Source organism: Lontra canadensis, unplaced genomic scaffold (assembly GCF_010015895.1).
Source record: "Lontra canadensis isolate GAN:19392208 unplaced genomic scaffold, GSC_riverotter_1.0 scaffold19, whole genome shotgun sequence".
NCBI lineage: Eukaryota > Metazoa > Chordata > Mammalia > Carnivora > Mustelidae > Lontra > Lontra canadensis.
Genome location: NW_022631013.1, coordinates 14,916,972 through 14,930,726, shown reverse-complemented (window position 1 = coordinate 14,930,726; position 13,755 = coordinate 14,916,972). Strand labels below are relative to the sequence as shown.

At 51.0% G+C, this 13,755-nt stretch overlaps 1 protein-coding gene across 1 annotated transcript in view; it reads left to right on the top strand.

The window, feature by feature from the left end:
• Positions 1-13,755, top strand: part of GABBR2 (gamma-aminobutyric acid type B receptor subunit 2) — a 336,043-nt gene that overhangs the window by 106,014 nt on the left and 216,274 nt on the right. The window lies entirely within an intron of this gene.

The following is a 13,755-nucleotide window of genomic DNA, read 5'->3' as shown; positions in this document are numbered from 1 at the left end:
GCTGGACAGCTGGAGCCGTGGAGGAGAGCGTTGCCAGCAGAGGAAACCGGGCGCTCTGAAGCGGGAGGTGGGGGAGTATGTGGGCCTGGGGAGCAGTGAGTCACTCGTGGTGGCCTGAGCGGGCCACGCTGAGTGTGGGTGGATGCAACAGGAGAGGAGGCCAGAAGAGCAGCTTGGCGTGCTGTGATGCAAACATAAGCACGTGCCTGGGACCCAGTGCCACTCCCCTGGCTTCGAGCCTCGAGGTGCCTGCAAACAGCTGGGAGACCTTGGCCGGGTCACTTTCTCTGTGTTTGAGCTTCCTTTCCTGAATACTGAGGAACACGCTCCACTCCCTGTGCAGCCGGGCTGGGCACTGCCCCTCTGAGCCTTAGCCCCTCACCTGTAGAATCCGGGGGCGGGAGAGGACTGATCTCATAGGACCGCTCTATGAATTCAGGGATGAGATTGTGGTTAGCGCCAGGTCTGGCCTATCCTAAGCACTAAATGTTCCTTCTTGCACCTGCCTCCTTCTGCTCCCTGAGTTGAATACCTCAACGCCTCAGCATTCTGGGTCTTTCCAGCCACATTGTTCCCTGCCCTCCACCCCCTGCCTGAGATGCCCCATTCTCCTCATGCCCAGTGGGTCACCCATCCTTGGATAATCAGCTTAAAAGCTGCCTTTTCCAAGAAGCTTTTCCTTACTCTCATCTCTCAGGTAGCCCCTCTAGAAAAATTCTTTTTCTTGGCCTGTCCCTCTTTTAGGGCTTTGCACATGTGGGGGGCATGTAAGCTCCGGGCTGTGAGCTCCATAAGAAGGGAAACTGGGCCTGAGTTCCTCCTGTTTTTCCTGGTGCTTAACGCTCCACAGACCTTATTATATGTCTGTTGAATGATCAGAGAGATGGAAGGAGGAAGGAAGGGATGGAGGGCTGGAAAGACCTCCATGCAGATAGACATTTTGCTCAGACATGGCAGGCCAAGTTCCGTGGAGGGTTCCTGCCCAGAGAGGAAGCCAGGGAGCTTCCGGGCCTTTCCATATCCTCACTTGGAATGGTTTACCCCTCAGAATTCTCTGAGGAGCTGCCGGAGCGAGTACAATGTTAGAAACTCCTGGCTTGCCAGCCAGAGCCAACCGGCTTCAGCATGAGCAAGGAAGGCCTCCAGCTTTGAGAAGCTGACAAGACAGGAGACCGAGTTACAAAGACGGGACTGTGTCAGTTATCACTGTGTAATGACTCATGCCCAGATTTAGTGGCTTAAAACAACAGTAATCGTTACTGCATTATTTCCTCGGGTCAGAAATTTCAGACCCAGAGGATGGCTTACATCTGCTCCGTGATGTTTGGGATCTAGCTGGAAGATTCGGAGACTGGGCTGTAGCATCGTCTGAGGGTTTGACTGGGACTGGAGGATCAGCAACCCCCTCCCCAGGCGCCTCCCTCACGCAGGGGTGGGGGCACGTCGGTGTCTCCTGCAGGTCTTTCCATAAGGCCGCTAGAGTGTCCTCATGGCATGGTAGCTGGTTTCCCCCAAAGCTACCCATCTAGAGACCAGGGTAGGGTGGGAAATTCTTTTAGGACCTTGCTTCAGAAGTTGCACACTGTCGTTTATGCCTTATGCTCTTGGTCATACAAATTAGCTCTTATTTATCATGGGAGAGGACAAAACAAGCTGCAGTGGGAAGTGAAAATCGCTGGGGCCCATCTTGAAGGCTGACTACCACAGGAAGGAGGGATTCTGGGAAGAAGGCGGAGCACAAGTTGCCCAGCAAAGGAGGTTTCATGCCAAGTCCCTTCTCTGTTTTAAGGAACTTCTGCTCAGCCTTCAATACCCTGGGTAATTACCTCTTTCTCTGGGATACCTTTCCTGATCCCTTTCCTTCTGTGCCTCGCATAGCCCCAGGGTAAATTAATGGCTCCTTCCTCAATAAAGCCTGCTCTATGAAAGCCATCTCCTGCAAGCTGGCTGTGAGTTGGTTCTTGTGGGGAGGGGGCAAAACAGCCTACTCTTTTTTATGTACAAAGCACAGAGATATATACAGTACATAAGTAGATCTTTTTTTTTTAATATTTTATTTATTTATTTGACAGACAGAGATCACAAGTAGGCAGAGAGGCAGGCAGAGAGGAGGAAGCAGACTCCCCGCTGAGCAGAGAGTCCGATGCGGGGCTCAATCCCAGGACCCCGGGATCATGGCCCGAGCTGAAGGCAGAGGCTGTAGCCCACTGAGCCACCCAGGCGTCCCCATAAGTAGATCTATAGTATCTGCGGCATTAAAATTTCATGAGTGGTGCAGGATTAGGAAAACATGTCTACAAGGGCTTTTCAGGAGAGTAATGACGAAGAGAAATTCAGGAAACGTGGTTTTACGTCACTTCTGTTGCATACGATATTTTGTCAGTAAAAGAATTACATTTCATAGGAAACGTTTTACTCTATTTTTAGGTGTTCCCTACTAGAATACAAGCTTCTTGGGGGGCCAGGGGCCCCCATTTTCTTCATCCCCCAGTTCCCAGTGCCTAGCACAGGGCCTGGCACCCAGCAGGTCCTCACTGAGTGCTGAACTGAGCTAAATGCAGGGCACAGGCTGTGGAGCCTGAAACCCTCCACGGCAATAGTTTCCTTCCATGTGGACGTGATCCTGGGAAGGTGGAGGTCGCAGGAGGGAATGCAGATTCCTGGTCCCCACTGCCACAGGCTCACCCTGCATTGCTATAATGCCCCCCAACAGACACCCTAGACATCCACTCTCAGACTGCATAAGGTCAAGGGCTCCCGCTCTATACCGACGGGGGTGCCAAGGGGCAGGGAACTGGATGGTTCCTGGCAGTTTGGAGAGCTCTGGGGACCTCGGAGGCAGAATCATAGGCTGAGCCCAGGAGAGTAGACATTCCCCCAGCCTGCGGAGCCAGCCGAGGGACGTGGAGCCGCAAAGACCGTGATCTTGATAGGAAGGAGTCTTGGAGCTTCTGCTTCCCTCTACGTTCCAGGAAGGCAGACTCTGGGGACCTCCGGGCCCCCTCCCCACCTCTGAGAGGCTGAGCTGGCTTGTGGAGATGGTGCAGGGGCTGGAGGAGTGGGCCTCCATTCACTCAAGGGATTCAATGAATCCCTTAACTTATTCAAAACTGGGCTCCCAAACAGAGTTCCGCAAATGGGAAAATGCATGTAATTTGTGTAATTGAAAAGGAGCTCTGACTGCCCTTTGGGGGAACAATGCTTGCTGGACAGAGACAGCCTGGAATGTGTAATCACTTGTTTCTGTTTCCTCGTGCCACAAAAATAGGGATTCGCACGACGGAGGGGTGAAAATTCAGCCTGGTGCCAAAACCGGTTAAATTTAACTTTTGCCTTTTGCCAGGCTTCTTGATTCCTGGTTGCTGTGTCGAGAGCCTAATATTGTTTAAGTCACGATGTGAGTCACTCGGCCACTGGGAACGTTAGCTCCTCCAGCTAGGTGTGAGGACCATCTTAAGAGTCCAGGCTGTGACGTGCAGGCTCTGTCCCTCCCCAGGCTGGTCAAATGCTGCCCCCCGGGGGAGCTCAGAGCTGGACCTCCCTGGCAGGGACCTGTTAGGGCACAGGCTGGCAGGCGTCTGGGGAGGGGCAGGGTCTGGCCGTGGGAGATGGCATGTTCAGACTGGAGGACACGCCAGAGTCTGCGCCTCCAGACCCTGGTGGCTCTGTGAGAGATGTTGCCGGTTCTTGGTGATGTTGGTGGGAGATGCAGGAGCAATGGCTGGTTAGTGAGGAGGGAGCCTCCACTTTCTGCGAGCAAGCCCTTATCGCTGGAGGCATCCAGCATGGCGCCAGCCGCCTGGCTGTGAAGTAGGGGGTTCCCTGTTACCCAAAGTTGCCCGAACGTTTTAGTCTCATCCAGGCCTGCTGCTGGGAGATCTAATATAGAGAGTTATCATAGACCAGGTTGCAGGCTCTCAAACCATGTCATAAGGGTCACTTCTGGGGGCTGGGGATGGGACTTTGCTAATACCCATTCCCGGGCCCCACTCATTGGGTCCAGGCTGAGGGACTCAGCAGATGTCTTAAGGGCATAGACCTATTCGTCACCTCCGCTGCCATTTCAGTGCCCACAGCCCTGAAGACTTAGATGCAATTAGTTCTTGGAGAGGCCGGGTGATTTCTGATGCACATTCACCTCCCAAACACTGGGACTCGAAGGCCTGGGGCACCAGGGGCTCTCAGAAGTGCTCCCGGGCTCCAGAACTTTGGGCTTTGCAGCCCCTTTGGGGAAAAAGGCATGGAGGAGACAGGGCAAATATGCCAGAGCTGCCAGGATGAAGCCCACAGTCCCAGGTGTGGTCAGAGGGTGCTCGGTCACCCTGCCCTGCTCCCCACCTTCCTCCTGCTCCTTCGTGTCCCCAGGCCCAGACAGGGGTCTCTCCACCTGGCAGGAAAGACTGTGATCCTTCCTTCTGGTGCAGTTTGCTGCCCTTTTTCCTGTGACGTCCCCCATTCCTTGCGCTGTGCCATCCCACCCAGCCCCCCACCCCCCCCCACCCCCCGCCATGGCGTACGGCCCTGTGCCTGGGTCCGGTCTGGCCTGAAGCTGCCTGAGGCCAGGGTCTTCTCTCATTCAGCTTTGTGCCCTGGGGCTTGGCGCTGGCCTGGCTCCTGTGCTGAGGGGTGCTGGGGAGTACTTGCTGACAGAGACCTGGATTGCCTGCCTTCTAGGCCTCAGTCCCGTCTCGAATGGGGAGGGCAGATCATCAGAGCCCACCAGACCTGAAAGAGTGTTTCTCCACCTGCAGTCCCTTGGTAAAGAAGGCAGAGGGAGACCCTAAACGGCCTTCGGCTGCGTCTCACCCCACATCTCCTCTCTCTGGACCCCATGTTGTTCTTTGACTTTTTTCCAGACCCCCTCAGAATCCTGTCTTCAGCATTCTAAAAGGGGTTTGGCTTTTGACCGTACCTTGCACTTTCCTCGAGCAGTTCTGCGGACTCCCCCCAACCTAGTCTATCCTTTTTCGAGCATGGGGCCTGGGGAAAAGGCAGGAGAATTTGGGGTCGAGTCGAGGGTGGGGGCGTGGAGGGCAGGAATGAAGGAAGGGCAGCTAAAACCAGAGATGCTGGCAGAGCCCAGGGAAGGTACAAGAGAGGCAGTGAGAGGGGGCTGACATCCTCAGAAACCAGCACAAAACTCCCTCCTTCTTTGGGAGCTAGGTGATAGCTGCTTCAGCTGGCAGACAGAAATAGTCTCGCTGATGAAAATAAAGGCAGATTCCTGAAGGGATAAAGGGCCGCTTGCAGGAAAACGGCAGGAAAACGCAAACACTATTTCGTCAAGAACTGTATCCCGGGGAGCCTGTCCTTTAAAAGGCACGCAGCAAATATTAAATTGTAGATGCGCGTCTCCTGGCACTGTCCCAGCCTCCCCTTGGCAGCCCATCCCGCGCCTTGGTGCTCCCTCCAGGACCAGGGGGAGGAGCGTTTTGATCTGTGAGATGGGGCTGGATCCATGGAGATGCTTCTGCTGAGGAGTGGAGGGAAGGAGGTCACGCAGACAGGGGAATGTTGACTCTGTGTTTGTTGAAGTGTTGGCAACTATGGCCCTGAACATTTAGGACTTGATTTTCTGCAAAATCTAAATCATGCTTGGTTTTGACATTTAAAAAACCAAATCAGTAAAACCCCCCCAATCAAGCCCTTTGCTATTTACTGAATTCTGGTAGCTCTAAACTGCTGGTCGATGCCATTTGCATCACAGGAACAGGAATTTTGTCGTCTGGCTTGATAGTCTCAAGTGATTACCGTATGAAAGCTGTAGGTTGCCTGAGAAGTTGAAGGGTTGTGGTTGTGGGGGGGGGCGGTGGTTGGGGCTTTTTTATTTTTTAAACTTAGCAGTGGGTTGTGGAATTTGAGATAGATTCATAGAAGGCAGAGCTGGTAGGGTCTTGGCAAGCGTTGGATCCAGTGTTCCCATTATACAGACTGGGAAACCGAGGCCCAACGTGGAGAGGACCTTGCCCAGGTTCTCAGAATAACAGCAAACCTGGGTCCCATGCCTCACCCTCAGTGCTCTGCCATCTCCACCAAAATCTGGTCTGATTTTCTCTCTCTCAGCCTTGCTTTTCTCTGATGTAAAGTGGGACCAGCCTCTTGTGTTTCCTGCCAATGTGAGAATCACAGAAGGCTTTCCCCTTTAATTGAAAAAACTCCTATGGACTACGGAGCAGCAGCGGCTTTTGCACTGAAAAGGACTTTTCTGCCAGAAGCTGATCTCCGATCTCCGATTACAGCTCTCAGAGTTGTATAATCACCCCATTTTGCATCAACAACCAAGGTGGTTTGCTCTGGCATCAGAGACCCTGAAACCAAGGCATCCTGGGCAAGATGGGGGGTTCTTTAGCAAGACACTCGGGCTGCACACAGCACCCACTTCTCAACCCCCCGCCGAGGGTCAAAACCCACCCTGCCAGAATCCTGCTTCCACCCAGCCCACGCACAGGGGCGGCCACACCCAGGGGTGGCTGGGTGGCCAGACCATGGACCTGACGGAGCCCATTCAGGAGGTGCAGTGTGACTGAGCACAGCTGGAAACTCCTGCGGCTGCTCTCTAAGAAAGACAGCAGAGGCCAAGAATCCAGGCGGGGCTGGAGCCATTTCTTGGCGCTGGTCTCCAGAGGGGCCATTTAGCGCATTAATAATCTATGAAATGCTTCCACCTTCTGGATTCATAAGAAAGAGAAAGAGGGGGTGCGAGAGAGGGAGAAGGGATATTAAGAGCACGCAGCATGGGCCAGGCAGGGATTATGGGTGGGCCTTATTCATTCCCTCACTCAAACAGCGTAATCGATGCCTGCCTTACGCTCTTCCGGGCTCTCGCAGACCGGTGTCCCTCCCACTGCCCAACGCTGCCGCCCCAGGTGGACGTTCTGGAGAGGTAGTTTGAGGCAACAGCTAGAACAGAGTTGTCAAGCCCCGATGCTCTTTGTCACTGTCCCTCCCATGTCTCTCCTTGCCAGACCCCGCTTGGGCAAATCGGCAGGCTCCCGGGGCATCGCCGGACTCATCTGTGAAATGGGCGAGGTCTGCCCTTCTTCTGGGACTATTTGGAGAGCGTTGGACAAGCAGGGTCTTAGGGCAGGGGGGAAGCACCTTGCAGACTGTACGCCCCCGATGGACTCAGGTTACTATTACTGGGACTGGTGTTTTTGCCATCTGAGGTGCCCGCCAGGGCCCAGCCGGGGAATTCCTTGAAGATTAATTTCTCCATTTGCCTCCAGATTCAAAGTCACGTAGGTGAAACGAGCTGTCACAGACCATGAAGGTGATTGGGAAGAGTGAAATTAAAACAGAGAGCCTGCAAGAGAGGCAGCGTAAGCCCAAGGCAGCCGGAAGAGCCATGGCTGCTCTTTCCGGGTTGAGTTTTCACAGAAGCAGAGGCAAAGGGCATGGCAAGCATATGGCGGTTCCCGGTCTATTCCTGCCAACGTCCCCAACCCATATCCTTCCTGTCCATCTGGTAAAAGATTCAATTCAAGGTTCTGACCCCCATTTTTAATTCAAGACCATGGTCTCTAAAGTAATATCGGTTCCCAGCGTGTAAGCCCAATGGCCGCATTGCTGATGTGTCTTTCTCTGCCTCAACCCCTTTCTGGAAATATGCGGGATGTAAATAATTCATTCTAGATAAATAAATCACACACGCTACTTACAGTACAGCTCATGCTGTTAGTAAGCGGCCCGACCGCAGATTACGTGCAGTTGAGTCGGGATTTACAAGTTGAGACTGGGCGGACCTGGCGAGGGAACCAGGCAAGTAACTCCCTCCAGGAAGACAGACATGTAAAATGACAGCAAGCTCAGAGGGCGAGAGGATAGAGGCAACGTGGACAAGAAACGTGGAACAGGGGGGTCTCAGGGACACAGGGCCGAGTTGGTCAGCTTGGCCAGGCTCTGTCCTACTTCTAGGAGCCTGGGCTTCCGGCATGTCAGCTTCTGGTGACTCTGACACACAGTGGGTGAGAGGCCCTGCCGGAGGGCCGAGCCACGCCCTGGTGTGGAGACTGAGTCACCCCTGGTGGGTGTGCTGGGGGCTTGGGGCACCAGACGAGGGGGGTGGATTCCGCAGTTGCCCGCGCATACCTGGTGGGAGGACTCATGGGAGGAGGGGGTGAGTAGGGACAGGGCTCGGGCTTATTAATTAAGAATCAGGTTCCCAGGTCCACTGATCACATCCTAGGGAGGATGCCTGAGAAGCTGATTTTTAACAAGCGCCTTGGACAGTACTGATCATCAGGGGACGGGGGCGGGGGGGAATGCTGGCCTAGAGATGCCCTAAAGCCACAGGGTCCTGGACCAGCAGCAGCACCTGGGAGCGTGTCAGAAGGGCCCACTCCCAGGCCCAACCCCTGGATCTGAATTTTGACAAGATTCTAGATGATTCTTCCTGATTAAAGGTGCCTGGAGTCTTTGAAGGCAGGTGTGTCAGCTGAGGTGGAAGGGTCTAAGGGTAGGTATTGAGACTCTGGAGGGGACATAAGGGAAGTACCTATAACCGAGCCCCCAAATCTACTTGTAGAATGTTGTGGGGTTGGGCAATGCGGAGGAAGCAGGTGTAGTCAGTGTTTCACCACCTTTGGATGTGCCTGCAGTCAGCAAGGCCCTCGACTCCATAGTGGCCAGGAGCACACTGAAGGGACCTGTGGCTCCCAGTAAGGAGTGGTGGAAGGGGCACTGGGTCAGGGTGAGGGGACCTGGCTTCCCACCTGTCCCCGCCATCTCCCAGCTGGGTGGGAGACAAACCACTTCCTGTCACTGGAGCCTGAGTGTCCTCATCCGTTTTCCCCCTAGGACTGTGCTGATGCTTGTATGAGGTGGGCCCTGGGGGGCTTGGAGGCTGCTGGGCAGGGGCTCTGGGACGGAAGCATGGGGTTTGTGTCATGGCATGGAACCGACTGCCCTATGTTTATTGCATTCCATAAGGCTGTGCCCAGAGGCCCAGAGGTGCTAATGTGCTTGGTCAGCTTGTTATAGGGACAGTCTCTTGGGCTTGGCATCACATGGGCTGTGGCTCATGTCCAGGCTCTAGCACTAGTTGGTGACCCTGAGCAGGTCACTTAGCGTCTCCTGGTCTCAGCTCCTCATCTGTGACATGGCAATGGGATGGCAGACCATGGGCTGGTTATGGGATAAGACGAGACACTCAGGGTTGCCTGTACCATGGTTTGCATTCCTCTTCCCTCCACTTCAAGGACCATGGTGGCCTTCTGGTCTACCTTCCAGGAAGAGCTGGAGCCCTGGGATCTGGGTTCAGCAGCCTGGGACTAGCTGTGTGGCCTCTGCACATCCTTTGCCCTCTCGGGTCTCCTACTATAAAGGGAGAGGGTTAGGTCAGCTGATGATATCATGTCATTATTCCCGAAGCCTTGTAGCTTAAAACCATCAGCACCTGCCTTAAACCTCTCTTCTCCCCTCTTGTGCCTTACATGTGATTCCCTCCTCTACCAGCTCCTGGGTTGGGCCTGGGATCTCAGGGTCCTGGGATTGAGCCCCATGTCAGGCTCCGTGCTCAGCGGAGAGTCTGCTTCTCCCTCTCCCTCTGCCCCTCCCCCCTGCTCGAGTTCTCTTTCTTTCAAGTAAATAAATAAAATCTCTAAAAAAGGATAGAATGAGGAAAATGAGATGCAAAGATTGAAGAGACTTGCCCTGCTTCTTGCAGTGAACAGACCTCAGGCTGTGGGAGTGGGATCTTTGGAGACCATGGAGGCTCCCTCTGTGTCCCTGAGGTCCCTCCCTAGCTTACCTTGGCAAGGAGCCTCCTGCTGGAGCCTCTCAGTACGGACCTGTCTTCTCCCTGTAAATCCTTCATCACATCCGTACACGCACGAGCGCGCGCACACACACACACACACACACACACACACCACTTTTAAACCTATTCCTCGTCCAGTGACTTGTTGTGTATAAAAAACAAATGGTTCCTTTGAAATAAAAAACCAGATGACTGGTTGTTGGTGGAAATCAATAACTATGCTAAGTATTTCAAGCATATAGTACTTGGAGTTCTACTCTGGGTGGTTTTATAATGAATGGGTTGGCTTTTTTTTTTTTTTTTTTTTTTTTTTTTAAATAGAGCCTGGCCTACTTTAGTGTTGAATTATACAGAAGACTTTTGCTTTGGCTCTGTTTACCAAGACAATTAAATAATTTATTATTTCCATGAAGCAGAGATTGAGCCTTATAAAGTGGGAAGCGCTCAACCTGAGACAAACGACCCTGGGTTAGATGATTATCGAGACTCTACCCAGATGCTGACCCCAGCACAGTGTTCCCGGATTTCCCCCAGGCTCCCACACAGTGTCCTGGTTCCTTCTAAGATGGAATGTTGGCTTTGCATGTCCTTGTTCATCCTGGGTGTCTTCTGAAACTCCAGGCCTGTGGCTGGAGTCCTGGGGACATGGATCCTCAGCACAGCCAAGCCCACCCCAGCAGCCCTCACTAGCAAAAAGCGATCTTTCCTCAATTCCCAGGTTGATCACCACTTCCTTGGGAAACCTCTCCAGCCAGATCATGGCCTCCAGGGGACACATCTGTAACACCTGTCTCCCCACCTTTTCATCGAAGGTTCAGTTTTCTGTTCAGCCTAGAGCTTGCCTGGTAATGTCAGTCCCTTCCATCAGGGGCACCTTGCGGGGGGAGGGAGGTGGGACCACATCTCCCTTGTTGTCGGTTGGAACCAAGAGCCCAGCATGTGGCCTGGAATCTAGGAGAACCTCCAGGAATCATTTTGTTTGGTTTGGGGTTCTCTCTTTCTCAGTCTTTCCCTTTTATGCAAGTAGCATTATGAATTCATGGATCTTTTAAAAATATATTAAATGGGCTGTATTCCAATCAGTCACAGACATTATTTTTTAATGCAGTGTTTTTGCTGCTCTACTTAATATTTCTACCTTTCCTCCAAATTTTCTTCCAGTCTTTTGGAAAAATATTTAAGCCTACAAAAATTAAAAGAAAGTGCAGTGAACATCCTCTACCTTTACATAGGGACGCCGATCGTCTATGTTTTGCCTTTTTGGTCTTTCGTACCCTCTCTTTCCCCTGCCTAACCCCCACCACACTCATATTTTTGCTGAAACTCTTGACAGCAGCTTGCAGACATAATGACACTTCACCACTAAATATGTCAGCACAAGTCTCCTAAGAGCAATTATATCCTCGTATATCACCACAATATAATGATCACACCTAAAAAATGAACAGTGATACAATAATCTAAACTGTTACATGACCCATATTCAGATTCCCCCAGTTGTCCCCAGAATGTCTTTAGTGCCATTTATTTGGGGGTGGGAGGGACCAGTCAGGTAGCATACAGTGTAAGTCCGATCACATGCTTAGTCTCCTTGAATCTACTGCCTTTTTTTTTTTTTTAAGATTTTTATTTATTTATTTATTTGACAGAGATCACAAGTAGGCAGAGAGGCAGGCAGGGGGTAGGGGGAAGCAGGCTCCCTTCTGAGCAGAGAGCCCTTTGTGGGGCTCAATCCCAGGACCCTGAGATCATGACCTGAGCCGAAGGCAGAGGCTTAACCCACTGAGCCACCCAGGCCCCCGAATCTACTACTTTTAATCTCCTACTTTTTTTTTTTTTTTTTTTTGGCTTATGGGACATTGACCTTTCTAAAAGGCTCAAGCCAGTTGTTTTAGAAAATGTCCCCAAATCCCAAATCTGGATTTGATCATTTCTTCACAGCTAGATTCCGGATAAACAGTTCTGGCCAGAATCCTCTTTTATACCATGTTCTTCCCACTGCTTTGAGTCAGGAGGCCCACCTTTGAAACCTTCTCAGTGATGCGAAACTCAATCCTTTGGCTAAGGTGGCATCTGCTAGATTTATTGTAAAGATACCTCCTCCCCTTAGTAATTATTAAGTAACCTGTGGGGTGAGACTTCGAGGCTCATGTCCTGGTCCCCCACCATCTTTTACCAGATGGTTTGAGACTCAGTTGATGGTCCTGGCCAAGCCACTGTCACATCGGGGCTGCAAGATGGCCATTTTCTGACCGAACTCCCTCCCTTTTTTTTTTTATTAAATATTTTATTTATTTATTTGACAGAGAGAGAGAGAGAGAGAGTGAGAGAGGGAATACAAGCACGGGGAGTGGGAGAGGGAGAAGCAGACTTCCTGCTGAGCTGGGAGCCGCACGTGGGGCTTGATCCCTGGGCCCTGGGATCATGACCTGAGCTGAAGGCAGACACTTAACCGACTGAGCCACCCAGGTGACCCCCAACTCCCTCCCTTCTGCACTGAAGCTGGTGTTCTTCTTTGCAGAAGAGCATTCCCTTTTTTGACGCTCTCGTTCCCTCCTGCCCCCTTCCCTCCCCTCCTACCTTCTCCATTCCTCTGGGCACTTAATATATTTATCTGCCTTAAATTTGGAGCCAGCCATTTCTTCAAGCTTTCCCCATTCTTTCTGCTGGGGAATTATATTTAGGGACCAAGATCTGGGATCTAACTCTGCTCATTGCTACTGGTGTTCATTGCTTCTAGGATTTTCTTTTTTTTTTTTTTTTTGTGGACTGAACTAGAAAATAGACTTCTTCATGTTTTAAACAAAAACATTTAAACTTGAATATGACTATAAGGAAATAATCACACCCATCTAGAGCATTTTACAAGCCACCTGGCCTGGATTCTTCAGAAAAGTTAATGTTGTGGAAAACAACAAAAACAACAACTGAAAGGCCGGAGGCTATTCTTAGATGAAAAGAGGTTATAAAAATATAGAAGCCAAATGGGAGGCATGGATGCTGATTAGATCCCGATTTTTAACATCCAAAAGGACATTTTGGGGAAACCGGAGAAATCAGGGTAGACTGACCATTGGATGGTACTGAAGTGCTCTTCATTCTCCTAAGTGTGGTGAGGACACTGCGATCAAGCTCCGGGGAATCTTCCAGAATCTTCTGGACGGAGTGAAGTGTCAAAGATTATAATTTCGAATGCATCAGAAACAAAGACGTGTGTGTGTGTATGTGCGTCTCTGTGTATGTGTGTATACGTGTGTGTGTATGTGTATTTTTACAGAGAGGAAAGCAGATGTGGAAAATACTGAATGGTGAAGGGGATATGGTGTTCATGTACTGTTCTTTCAACCTTTTTGTAGGTTTGAAGAGCTTCACAGTTAAAAGCTGTGAGTGTGGGAGGTGGCGGGCGGGTGGAGGAGACTAGATCTCTCTCCTGGTCGGACAGTGGAGAGATAACCAGACGTCCCTTTACCGATTTTTCTCAGTGTGATGGATACATGTGTAAGTGCCTTTGTTTTCAGTTCTTAGGGATTGCTTTCTTTGTGTTGATCAATTTTATTTTTAAAACCTACACAACTTTTAGATGATTCCACAGTCAAAAAGGATGTAACAAGTAGAGAATTTCTGGACCCCATACAGCTTCCCTCTGTTCTGTTCTATGCCTCTCCTGTATTTAGCCATTTTTCATTATCCCTCCAGTGTTTCTCATTCCAGATATACATAAATGTGTGTCTTTATTCCTCTTCCTCTATCTTATGCAAAAGGGTGCCTACTGCATATGCTGTCCTGCACTTTGCTTTTTTTCCCCTTAATTTTCCCAGAGCTCTCTGTTTTGTCACTATATAAAGATATTCCCTATTTTTTCTTTCTTTCTTTTTTTTTTTTTTTTACAGCTACATAGCACTTGTCGATGTGCATGAACTGCAGTTGGGACAGCCAGTCCTCTATCAATGAACATTTGGGTTGTTTCCAGTCTGTTGGAATAACCTGAGCCACACTGT